This window comes from Neoarius graeffei, chromosome 1, assembly GCF_027579695.1.
Source record: "Neoarius graeffei isolate fNeoGra1 chromosome 1, fNeoGra1.pri, whole genome shotgun sequence".
NCBI lineage: Eukaryota > Metazoa > Chordata > Actinopteri > Siluriformes > Ariidae > Neoarius > Neoarius graeffei.
The window spans coordinates 59,459,471-59,473,148 of record NC_083569.1 but is presented as its reverse complement, the minus strand read 5'-3'; the positions used below and the strand labels follow the sequence as shown (position 1 = coordinate 59,473,148).

The 13,678-nt window shown below is 43.6% G+C and overlaps 1 protein-coding gene and 1 non-coding gene across 2 annotated transcripts in view; both read right to left on the bottom strand.

Annotated features, from left to right (window-relative positions):
- The window catches only part of zgc:77439 (uncharacterized protein LOC378987 homolog), a 42,181-nt gene extending 28,802 nt beyond the window's left edge, over positions 1-13,379 (bottom strand). The window contains exon 1 of the mRNA XM_060935716.1: positions 13,262-13,379. The gene's annotated coding sequence lies outside the window, so the exon portion shown is untranslated. The remainder of the gene's footprint in view (positions 1-13,261) is intronic.
- On the bottom strand, positions 12,654-12,735 carry trnas-uga (transfer RNA serine (anticodon UGA)). The gene has a single exon. It is a non-coding gene; the product is annotated as a tRNA-Ser (tRNA).
- Positions 13,380-13,678: the final 299 nt, after the last annotated feature.

The following is a 13,678-nucleotide window of genomic DNA, read 5'->3' as shown; positions in this document are numbered from 1 at the left end:
TGGTCGTCTGTAACTGAGAGGAGCCACTAATGGGCCTTTTCCACTACCCTTTTTCAGCTCACTTCAGCCCAACACGGCTCGCATTTTGACTACCTCAGAGCAGCACGACTGAGCTCACTTCAGCCTTACTCAGCACCCAAAACTCGCACGGTTTTGGAGTGGGGCTGAAGTGAGTCCAACCGAGCCCAGTGGGGCTAAGGGCGTGAGGAGACAATCCCCTGTGCACTGATTAGTGAGGAGGAGTGTCCTCACATGCCCACACACGCCCCGCGAGCACGCTGGGATCTTTAAATAACCACCATCTGTAAACACCGTAAACCAGGAAGAAGAAGAATTAGAAGACGACAAAGAAGAAGAAGATGATCAACCAAGACCAGCAACACTAACGACTCCATGTCCTCCATGTTTATTGTTTACTATCCGGGTCGTGAGACTACCGCTTAAAAGGTCACTGATGTCACTGTTTGCACCGCCTAATGACATCACGTGACATCCACCCACTTTCGCTATCTCCACCCAATGTGTCCACCCACTTCCAGCCAGCACGGTTCAGTGCGGTTGTAGTCAAAATGCAACCCCAACAGCCCCACTCAGCTCCACTCAGCCCAACTCAGCACCGCACGGCTCAGCCCAACTCAGCCACGTTGGTAGTGGAAAAGCCCCATTAATCGAGAATAGATGTGCAGGAGGAATGGAATAAAGCAATCAGTTCATCTGGGCAAGATGAGGCAGATGCAGCTGTAGACAAAGTAGTAGCAACAGCCTTACTGAGAAAACAGTCTGAGAACTGAGCTGTAGTGAGTGAGTTTATGCGTCTAGAGTAGTGACCAAGAGCTCTGACGGTCTGCACAGGATTGGGAAGGATTGTGTTGAATAGGATAGGTGTCTGGTCAGAGAAAGTAGCCTCCTCAATAATAATGTTATCTAAAGTGAAACCATATGACAAAATGAGGTCAAGGGTGTGACCCAGTGTATGGGTGGGTTGAGCTATGTGTTGAGTGAAGCCAAAAGAGTCCAATACATCACAGAATTCCCTTACTAAGGGTTTGTCTGGGCAGCAAACATGAATATTAAAATCACCCAATATTAATAACTGGTTATGCACTGACACATAATAAGAAAGAAAGCCTGAGAATTTAGCAATAAAATCTTTATCTGGCTTTGGGGGTCTGTATATCAATACACACACCAACGGGTTGGTTTTAGATTCCACTGTTATGCCCTGAAGTTCAAAAGTAGAAAATGTCTCTACAGGAAGCGACTGTATTTTAAAGACATTTTTGTAAACAAGAGCTACTCCACCTCCTCTTCCAATGCACCTTGGAGTGCTAATGAAGGAACACTTTGTAGGGCACAGTTCACCAAAGGCAGAAGACTCACCAACTCCAGCAGCGACCCAGGTCTCAGTTAGGAACAGTAAGTCCAAATCATAACGGGAGAAAAAGTCATTCAGTATAAAAGTTTTGTTCACCACCGACCTGCTGTTGACTAGCACCATCCTAGCCACAGAATGAGCCACGTCCTGAAGACAATGAGAGTATTCCAACTTACGAATGTTCCGGGGATTTACCCCACCACTGCGGATGCGTGGCCTCGGTTGAGCAGAGCTGTCGAGCATAGAATGTGGCCTCGATCAAACTGGGCTGTCGGGCATCAAGGTAGTCAGTGGAGCAATGGAGACATGGCAAGAGTAATTCTGGTCCCATGAACGCCGGGTCAGGAAGAGATCATCCCACCCCGTGTGCCCTGGTTGTGAGAGGGTGGAACTCACCCGGCTCCTGATCTTCACCCGAAACCCTCTGCATTTGCCCCGGCGCTTGCGATGCCTCTTACGGTGGATGGTGCAACAGGGAAGCCAGTGAATGCACTCTGTGGGAAGGTGAGCAAATGTATGATGATGCCAATTGTGAGCGGCAGGACTACCACTGGTGAAAAGTTCTAGGGAGTCCTTAATATGTAGCAGTGTCTGGCGATCGTAAATCCGAAAAGCAGTGGAGTATTTCCAGTGCAGCAGGGAGAGCAGCAGGTACAGACAAAACAATGATCGGACAGGTAAGAGCTCATGGAGCAGACGGCAGGCCGACAGACACACTGGCACCATCTTGCAGCTGAGATAGGCTCTGGATCTACTGCCAGCCTGATCAGGATAGAGCCTGATCTTTTAGTCTCTTGAATGCACTCTCCTGCACCTCAGACCACTCCCACAGACTCTCCTTGTGTGTGAGCTGCCTCAGTATCTCGCAGTCATCTGAGAGGTGTTCAGAAAACTTTGCCAAATAGTTCACCATCCTGACCAGTCTCTGGATGCCTTTAACGTCTGTAGGTGGTGGCATATCTGTGATGGCTCGAACCTTCTCAGGATCGACTTTCAAACCCTCAGCTGTGAGAAGGTGTCCAATGTAAGGCACCTCCTGCTTTCTGAGCTTGAGTTTTTCTGCATTCAACTTGATGTTCCTCTCTCTGCATCTCTGAAGGAACTGTCGGAGTTTGTTGTCATGGTCTAGACTCGCGCTCTGCATTGTTTCACCTTCTCCTGTGATGAGAACATCATCTGCTATGATGTGGATGCCTGGCAAGCCTTCCAATGCTTGCATCAGCTTGCGTTGAAAAACCTCTGGCGCTTGGCTGATACCCATTGGCATCCTGAGCCACCTAAATCTCCCAAAAGGTGTGGCAAAAGTCGTAAGGTAGTGTGATTCTGCTCCTAGCTTCACATGCCAGAATCCATGTTTTACATCGCAGACAGTGAAAACTTTTGCCTTTGACATGTCTGGCAAAATGTCATCTATAGTAAGCAGTGGGAAATGGTTTCGTTTCAGAGCCCTGTTTAGCGGTCTTGGGTCGATGCAGATTCTGGGCTTTCCATTTGGTTTCTGTACCGACACCATGCCACTTATCCAATCTGTACTGCAGTCAACTGGTGTAATAATCTCTCTGTCCAAAAGACTCTGTAGTTCCTCTCGTAGGGGTTTTATCATAGCCACAGGGACTCTTCACTTTGGGAGTTTCACAGGTTCGACAGTAGAGTCGATCTCTATTTTGTATTCTCCTTCCAAGCATCCATCCCCTGTGAACACATCCTTGAACTCCATCTTTACCTCATCTAAAGTCCATGTCAACTCACTGGTGTCAGTTGTGGACACAATACTGTCAGTGGCAAATATGTTCTCATACTGTACTTTAATGAGTTTCATGGCTTCGCTAGCTTTCCTGCCAAGCAGGGGTGTTTTACAGTCCTCTCCCACAACTTGAAACTCCAGCCTGTACAACTTCTGTTTTCTGGGATTTCTCACATTTACCTTGCATTTGCCAACTGGGCGTAACTTGGACTTCTTGTCTATCACTAGCACTTCATCTGTGTGTTCAATCTGTGTGTCTGGGTTTACCATATGTACTGGTATAACATTGCATGTCGCTCCACAGTCAATTTGAAAGTTCACCAGGTTGTTGTTGATCATCATTCCAGCAAACAATTGCTGCGTTTCCTTCTGTGTCATTCTCATGTCCTTTACATGATTCACAGCCTCCATCTCCTGTGTAACTGCTGTGACTGTCATTATATCCTCACAGGAGTCCTGTTCTGTAACAGTGTGCACTTTCTTCCTCTGTTCTCCGTTACTCGCTTTGCTCCTGCAGGTCACTGCAAAGTGGTTTTCTTTCCCACACTTTTTGTATCTTTTCCCAAAAGCAGGACTTTCTCTCCAACTTGAGCCGTGTGTGCCACAAACGATCCTATCTCTAATAAGGGAGTCTTGTAGCCCACCGAAATTGCAGGTGCTGGCTAGCATCCTCAAATCTGTGACGTATTTGTCGATCATTTCATTTGGGCCTTGATTTCTTGCAAAAAAATGATATCTTTCCACAGTCTCATTCATTTTAGGCACGGGCGATTGCTCTAAGACAACGAGGGAGGCTCAGCCTCCTCTAAAAATGACGAACATCATGTAGGATGAATTGCGCTAGGCTTATGTTATAGCCGACCTTATAACATTGCTATTTCAGATCCAGAATCATAGAAATATATGTGCTCAACCCAACTACAGTGCGAAATCATTCCGTTATAGCTTTCCCCAGTTCGCCTAATGTGCGCGTGAATTTTTCCCCCTCGTGACAGCGCGATGCAGCCCAGCCTCAGTGGACTTCAATGGCATTTGGGAGCTATGCGCTTTTCAATCTCAAAATGCAAGACGGTTATTGGACAAATACTGCGAAAATGCCCACCCCACGGACTCCCAGCCTCAGTGGACTTCAATGGCATTTGGGAGCTATGCGCTTGTCAATCTCAAAATATAAGACTGTTATTGGACAAATACTGCGAAAATGCCCACCCCACAGACTCCCAGCCTCAGTGGACTTCAATGGCATTTGGGAGCTATGCGCTTGTCAATCTCAAAATGCAAGACGGTTATTGGACAAATACTGCGAAAATGCCCGCCCCACGGACTCCCAGCCTCACAGTGGGAGGGACATGGCAAAGCTTTCCGCGAGGAGACTGGTGATTGGTGAAAGCGGCCGGATATTTTCTTTGATTGACAGCTCGTTTCAACTATAGACAGGCAGTTCAGTCCCATGCGGATTCGCAAGTGCTGTGGTGTATTGTAAGAGATCAGCTTACATTTCTATTTCATTCATTACATACGGTTTCTACCAGCTTTTTTAGTTTGTATATATTTTCATTGTAAATAAAGTGTAAATATAGTGTTGTCAAGTTTGCTATCTTAGTTCCAGAAATTTCATATATTTGAGTGACTGAACTTGAACTTGAGGGGGCTAGTCAGCTAGCAAGAAAGCTGCGCACGGATGCCAAGCATTGCTGATTTAATTTTGGCGAAGCCATTTGCCAGTCTTCCTTTTGAGGAAAAAATTAAAATTAAACAGCAGGGTAGACCAACGCCTCAAATTGACTTGGTGAAAAAGGTAGGGAATAATACTCGTTCCTTTCAGCTCTCCTGGTATGAGAAAGTGAATTGGCTAACAGCAAGTGACCCACATCAACAACAGTAAATAGGCTACTTTAGTAATATGTCATGGATGGACCAAAAATATGGAATCTATTTAAAATGTTTATGCTGAGTATATTATATTGGAATATATATTTCTCTGGATATGAATTAAACACAGCGACAATTTGGAAAACATTTTTAAACAAAAACACAGCCGAGAACATTTCACACTACAGACCTGGATTAAAAGTGAAGGGTTATCAAAATTGTCAATAAAACATTTCTCAGTCAAAATAAGTAAAATATAGGGAAAGTGTCATTGAATGAAATGTGTGGCACCCAGCTCTATGTTTGGCTCCCCAAGGTCAGTGCTTGTGCCTATTCCAGAACACTCTGCTGTTACTGCTGAGGTTCCTGACAAAGAGCTGCTTTCAATAATGATCAATTTTTAAACACCATGCCACAATTTTAAAATATAAAATGTTAAAATATAACCCCCCAACACCACCATCATGTATATTGGACAGTAGGCTAATGGGCCAAAAAACCCTGTTATTTCACAGTTTGTGACCCTGCCAACAATCATCCAGATCAGAGGCAAGAGTATGGGCAAAATTGATGTGTTTTTTCTTTTAAAACCTGGAAATATCGTAACCGACCAGCCTCCCCTGTTTGAAAGACTACCAGACGCCACTGATTTTAGGAATACAATGTTCATCAAACTTTGCTATCATACGACCCACAGTCCTGTTTTCTGTACTCTCACTGCTCATTAGCATGTTGCACAGTTCTCTTCCACGCTCTCCAATGAGGTAGTGAAACAGCATCACTCTGGCAGTATCGCCCGTGTCTGGTAATGCTAGTCCCATGTAAAGAATAAACTCCTCTTTCCATGATTTCCAGGACTTCGCCAGGTTGCTTGCATCCATATCCCACTGTGCAGGCGGTTTTAATCCCTCCATGTCTCACTCGTGAACACATGCATCTCCTTCCACACTCTCGTCTGGACTGCGCGTCGGTGGTTACGGTGTTTCACGCTATAAATTCGCTGCTCGTCAGCCGGACCACTGCCACCATGTTTCAGTTTGTTCTGTCCTCTCTTGACTATACAAACTGGACGGTTGAGTATTACCCTTACTCACAGGGAACTTTATTAAACACTTCCGTAACTCACTCTTTAGTACAATGCAGTCTCTACTCATCACAGGTACTACAACAACAACAACTGCGCATGTGCGGTGCCTCCTAATGCAGTCCGTGTGTAAACATCAATATGAAACAATCCCATTGTTACACAGGTGGACACTGTAAAGAAACTAACAGCTTTGCCTTTCATTATCTTTAAACTTGTTGCACTGAAGTACAGTTAAATGAGTAACTGAAATATGTGCATTTTTAAATAAAAATGACAATTTTAGGATGACAATTGGGGGGATAGAAAAAATAGCCAGAGTTCCTTTGCTGCTTCAGGTAAATACTGTAGTTGTCTTGTGTTTTACAATACAGTCCCATTCGTGTTACTGTAACTGTAGAGTAAATCCCTTTGATATAGTATAATCCAGTGTTTCTCAAACACTGGGCCATGGCCCATTAGTGGGCCGCGAAGCGCCATCTTGTAGGCTACGAATATTTGTTTTCCAAGTTAAAGCTAATTTTTCTCATAGTAGGGTACAACTGCTGGGTTGCATCCAATGTCTCATTAAGCTATGGTCACACCACAGCTTGCGATGCTTTGCGATGGGTTATCGATGAAAATGAGGTATTTTGGTGCCAATCCATGGCGATATACACGTGAGCTAAAACCTGTAGTCACATACCAGGTGAACACTTGACTGTCACGCCTTTGCGCACTTGAGTCTGGCGCAGCTCAACCAGCCGTGCACACTCTTGGGACTCGGTCGTTATGGGAAACACCTGATACTGATTTGAGCGCAATCAACACATGCAGATACAGACGCTGTTTTCACAGAGGCTTTGCGAAGTATTATCAGTCTCATGTTTGTTTTTAGCCATGTTTATATACTCTGCTTTCTGTTTTGCTTTCATTTTTGTAAATATCACGCCTGCTAATAAACACTCTGCCTGCATTTAGATCCGTCTACATTGTAGTGTATTGATCCCCAGAGCTTTAACTCAGCCACATATAAAAAGTTGTATGTCTCCATGCTCTTCCAGGTTTTCATCTGTTTGTCCGTGTAGAACAATGCCTGCAGCACCAGGTAGTTTGAGATGTCAGCGAATTCAACCAGTGGATAATTTTCCAACTCATAGGAAAAATCCTTTATTAACGTGTAAGGCTCTATCCCATTGAGTGGTTTCTATATCCACTTTTTTTGAGTGTACTTCTTGGTTTTAATAACTTGCTTGTTTGCTCTACACAAACATGGCAATAAGTTCTTGTGTTAATCGACCAGATTCCACTTTTGGATCATTAATCCCTTTTGACTGAGAATGCCCTGCATGCATGGTTTTATGTTGGCTTCTGGAACATCCATACAGTTTTAAATACAATGCCTACAATTAACAAGAGTGCTCTGAGAGCACAATATCCCCCGCTGGCAACTATGTCATAACTCTGGTAAAATGCAACTGAATTGAACGAAACTGCAATATGCGTATTACCGACATATAACAAAGAATCCTGTCAAGTTTTGTGAAATTCCTCCAAAAATTGTGAGAGGAGTGGATTTCAGAAGGTGAGTACCCTTCCCAGGACAGATGGACGGACATCGCCGCGACATAATCCCCCTTCAGGCTGTAGGGATGGAGTCCCATGCCATAGCCATAGTAACTATTTATGAACCATCTTCTCCCTTTCACTGTATAGCATTGAACACACCAATCCCTGTACTCGATGTACTGTTCTATCTCCAGCAATTCACCTGACTCCCTTTTATGGTATTGAATACAGAGATGATACCGGATACCAAATACAGTGACGTCACAACTGTGCTTTAAACCCGCAGCGGAATCGAAATTCTTTCTCTCTTAGACCACGAGTTGTTTGATTTACTTTGTTTACTATCTGTATTTAGTTAGATAGTGCATGCGTTGGCGGCACGGTGGTGTAGTGGTTAGCGCTGTCGCCTCACAGCAAGAAGGTCCTGGGTTCGAGCCCCGGGGCCGGCGAGGGCCTTTCTGTGCGGAGTTTGCATGTTCTCCCCGTGTCCGCGTGGGTTTCCTCCGGGTGCTCCGGTTTCCCCCACAGTCCAAAGACATGCAGGTTAGGTTAACTGGTGACTCTAAATTGACCGTAGGTGTGAATGTGAGTGTGAATGGTTGTCTGTGTCTATGTGTCAGCCCTGTGATGACCTGGCGACTTGTCCAGGGTGTACCCTGCCTTTCGCCCGTAGTCAGCTGGGATAGGCTCCAGCTTGCCTGCGACCCTGTAGAAGGATAAAGCGGCTAGAGATAATGAGATGAGATGAGTGCATGCGTTTTCTCTCTCTTTTTAACTCCCTCCATCGCACTACACTCCTCAACATTGGGATTTCAGGAGTAGCTAAGGGTTGAGTAGAAGTTGGGTTTAAGGCCTAGCTGAGACTAGTTTTTAAACTACAGATCCTTTGTCTCTCTCTCTCTCTCTCCTTGCTGCGCATCCCCCTTTAGGCAAGGCCTAGCACAAGGCTTGCGCATTCCATTCACATACTCACACACACTCTCACATAAACGTGATTTCCCTCTCACATTTTAACATCCACTCGCCCCTACACTGTAAACTTGCATATAGCTTATTACTTCTCATCACCATTAGTGCCTTAGTTATCATCATATACACTACTGATTATTACCTGTATACATTGTATCACCATTTATATTGAATTATAACAATATAGCTATTGTTGCTATATCGGATCAGTATTAGTTTGCTAATTCATGTCAGCTATTTCAATAAATGGTATCTTTGGAATAAACTGTGTCCTGTCTACTGCTACAACATTCACTGAGTGCCAACCTCTGCCAAACAAGTATTCTAATTGCTTTTGCCCATTTGGTTGTTATATGAATGTTATACATGGGCATCGCCACCACTGAATATGAAGGGGACATGTTCCCTTCGCATTTCATAGTTCTTTGTTTGGACCCCCCCCCCCTATTTTTTGAGGGGAGGCTTTTTCTACCTTTATTGGATAGGACAGTGTAGAGACAGGGAGGGATCGGAAAATGACCTCAGGTCGGAATCGAACCCGGGTCCCCGGATTTATGGCATGGCGCCTTATCCACCTGAGCCACAACCTGAGTAGGTCTACCTTATTGTAATGCCAAGAATGAGGTCAAGTCTGCTCTGATGATATTTATTGATTCCCTGTTGTGATTTGAAGAACTTGTTTTGTCTGGTCTTTGCCAGTTTTCTGGCAAGTAACATGGGAAATCAGTGTATGGGGAAGGAATAGTGGAAAGGAAAGCAATGGAGAGAGATGGATGTTATTCCAGGTGGATTGTAAAGGAAGGGGGGATAAAAGTTATGAAGTGGTAGAAATTGTGGTGGCACCAATGTCAGAAGGAGTTATATCTATAAATCTATTTGTTATACTAATCTGTAAATGTTACTGTCGTACCACCATTGCATGTAGGTTGACAAAACTGCACTTGTTCATTGTGTGAAGTTATCTTTTATGTGTCGCTGCTTGACACAGTGTAATTTTGTGTTATGAAGACTGCATGATGCCATGTCATTTTTGTTATGAGTATCACTAAATCGGAAAAAAGTAAAACGCACCCACTAAAGTCACCGTTGGTGGTTAACAAAATGGCACCTGTTCATTGTGTGCAGTTATTTTTTATGTGTCACCGTTGTGTGATTTTGTGTTATGAAGTTTGCATGATGCAATGTCATGCCTGTTCATTGTGTGAAATTATGAATATTCTTTTTTTAAACATACAGTTGAGTGTCACTATTGCTTGGCACAGTGGCATGTTCTGTTACATCTCATCTCATTATCTCTAGCCGCTTTATCCTGTTCTACAGGGTCGCAGGCAAGCTGGAGCTTATCCCAGCTGACTACGGGCAAAAGGCAGGGTACACCCTGGACAAGTCGCCAGGTCATTACAGGGCTGACACATAGACAACCATTCACACCTATGGTTAATTTAGAGTCACCAGTTAACCTAACCTGCATGTCTTTGGACTGTGGGGGAAACCGGAGCACCCGGAGGAAACCCACGCGGAGAACATGCAAACTCCACACAGAAAGGCCCTCGCCGGCCACGGGGCTGGAACCCGGACCTTCTTGCTGTGAGGTGACAGCGCTAACCACTACACCACCATGCCGCCTGTGTTACATCTAAAACTAAATAAGAAAGGAAACACAAAATAAAAAGTAAAATGCACCCATAAAGTCATTGTTGGTGATAAATTGTGCCACATTCATCTCATTATCTTAGGCATAGCAGTGGGTTTAAAAACAGGCTGATGAATGTATGGATTAGTTCAATGAGGACTTATTGTTGAGTCTCTAAAATAGTCATTGAATTAAGTGACTTTTGTAGGTAAAATTAAGTGTTTAACATCCTGTTAAAAATACACCAGAATGCAGGAAATGGCATCTAATTAATTAAAAATTTTCTGGGGGAGGACCCCCAGACCCCCCACCAGTGTGTCCACCCCACATTAAAAATACTTCTGATGCCCCTGATGTTACAGATCTAGAATAAACGTATTACATTAGAGCTACAATACTCACTAAAACTATACCAACATCACCACTAAGTTATTCCATTGATTTTAATAGTTTAGCTATAAACTATTAGACACTTGAATTCATGATTAATTAATTTATGAGACTGATCCCTTTTTACATGAGACTTATTTGATAAGTCTATTGCACCCACAAGACCTTTTGGCCAGCGGGGGATAAAAACAGTTTGTTGTTATTGCATTTAATTAATTCCTGGGCTCACATCTGTAACAGGGAGTGATGTTGCATTCCATTCATCCACTTTACAGTAGATTATTAGATTCTAATAGCTAAAATAATTGGGGATCTTTTTTAATGGGCCCCATTACAAGTTACAAGTATGAATAGGTGGGCCTTAAAGTAGAAAAGGTTGAGAGTCCCTAGTATAATCTATACTGACAATAACAGATAACAATCTATTGCTGTGTGTAAGCACTTCGTCTGAAAATAAAAAAGGTAAAGCAAAGGTTATTGTCCACACAGTTACCTAAAGATGATTCTGTTACCGGCATAAGCTTATAATATTTAAATATTATACTTTTCTTAAACACATTTTATTGTAGAAATTGGGGTACAGGAAACGAAACGAAACAAAAGAGTGTTTCTCATCAGCATAATGCAGTGCAATTAAAAAGTTCAAATATCAATTTAAAAAGTTAAATTATCCATTCATCTCATTATCTCTAGCCGCTTTATCCTGTTCTACAGGGTCGCAGGCAAGCTGAAACCTATCCCAGCTGACTACGGGCAAAATGCAGGGTACACCCTGGACAAGTCGCCAGGTCATCACAGGGCAGACACATATGGCCCTTTTCCACTACCCTTTTTCAGCTCACTTCAGTTCGCTGCAGCTCACTTCAGCCCGACACGGCTCGCGTTTCGACTATCTCAGAACAGCACGATTCAGCTCGCTTCAGCCCTGCTCAGCCCCCAAAACTCGCACGGTTTTGGAGTGGGGCTGAAGCGAGCCAAACCGAGCTGAGTGAGGCTAGGGGCGTGAGGAGACACTCCCCTGTGCACTGATTGGTGAGGAAGAGTGTCCTCACACGCCCCGCGAGCACGCTGGGATCTGTAAACACCGTAAACCCGGAAGAAGGAGAATTACGAGAATTATGAAGCCTTATGCGCCTCGCCTCATCTATACGCTCTTGCCAGTATCTGTTGGCGTTGTTGGCGACAACAAGCCACAGCACCAAGACCAGCAGCACTAACGACTCCATGTCCTCCATGTTTATTGTTTACCCTCTGGGTTGTGAGACTACCGCTTAAAAGGTCACCGATGTCACTGTTTGCGCCGCCTAACGTCCATCCACTTTCGCTAACTCCACCCAATGTGTCCACCCACTTCCAGCCAGCGCGGTTGTAGTCAAAATGCAACTCCAATAGCCCCACTCAGCTCGACACAGCTCAGCCCAGTTGGTAGTGGAAAAGCAGCATTAGACAACCATTCACACTCAATTTAGAGTCACCAGTTAACCTAACCTGCATGTCTTTGGACTGTGGGGGAAAGTGGAGCAAACCCACGCAGAGAACATGCAAACTCCACAAAGAAAGGCCCTTGCCAGCCACGGGGCTCAAACCCGGACCTTCTTGCTGTGAGGCGACAGCACTAACCACTACACCACCATGCTGCCCTAAACTAGCCATTAAAAGCTCAATTATCAATTAAAAAGTTAAATTATCAGTTATAAATTATCAAGCTCTTAAAATAGATCTAAAACAATCATTCAAACACAATCTCTAAAATTTTATTTAAATTTAATTTAAAATGTATTATTATTATTATTATTATTATTATGTATCTTCATATATATCAATTTCCACACTTTCTAAGTTTTCCTACCCTCATACGAAAAAAAAATAATAATAATTCCATGCCATGACACATTTTTTGAAATCCTCAAGGCGTTGAATATCTATTCAGTGAGCCATTTTGGGTTAAAACCAAGTACAAACGGCTTTTTTGGTAATGTTTATTATCTCTTCTGTCAGATAGCTGTAACAAGAGTACCTTCAACAAAAATCACTACGACGCTGCGAGCAGGGTTCGAACCTGCGCGGGGAGACCCCATTGGATTTCAAGTCCAACGCCTTAACCACTCGGCCATCGCAGCTGGACATAAACCAATCCACTAGAACAAGTTTTTAAGTAGTATTGACAAAAATATACGACTATAAATCAATATTTAATTGAATATTTCTCGCGATATATTATTGACAGTATTTTATTTAGTGTTTGCACAGAATGTAATCCGAGTCTAAAGTAAACTTTATAAACTACATTAGCGGAAGATACACACAACATCGGGTGAAACACAAACTAATGAGGCATTGGACAACCGGAGCAAAATGTAAACATAATTATCTAAAAAGCTCGATTTTGTTCAAATCTTACTTGTTCAGTACCTACTGTTTATTGCCAGGGGTGTTGCATTAAAAATCTTTAAATGTGGAAACGTGTTCCTCATTATAGAGGGCGCTTCTGATTAGTTAATATTATCACGTGGCTCATCATTCGTCACGATGGTAAAACAACTTCTCTTTTCATTCTCTACATCATCTCTTAGTAAGTAATAATAGCTGTTTTCGTGTGGATTTGTACTAAGCGAAAAAAAGAAAGAAAATCCATACGGCACATACCGAGGTAAAGATAGGTTTAGGTTGGATATTCGACAGACTTTCAACCGCGAGTCAGCGGCGTCTTCCTCCTCAGTTTCAACAATTGTCAGCACTGAGAAAACGGTTAGCTCAGCCCCGAGCCCTCGCTCTAAAACACCCCCGTTTCACTTAGGGACCATCAATAAATTACTTTGTTTTTTTCGCGGTGCGGTTTCAATCAAATCCTGAGCTCTGATTGGCTGGCGAGCGGGTCCATATCCTACGGTACGGATCCCAGTTACTGACCCTGGGCCCTGTACTACGAAGCGGGTTTTCTGGCTTACCAGGGTAACTTCGAGAGTAACTTGATCACGTGCAGCGTAACTTCCCGATTAACCCATACTACGAAAGTTGGCTATGTTCAAACCGAGGTATGCTGCCATGGCAACTTACGCTGCA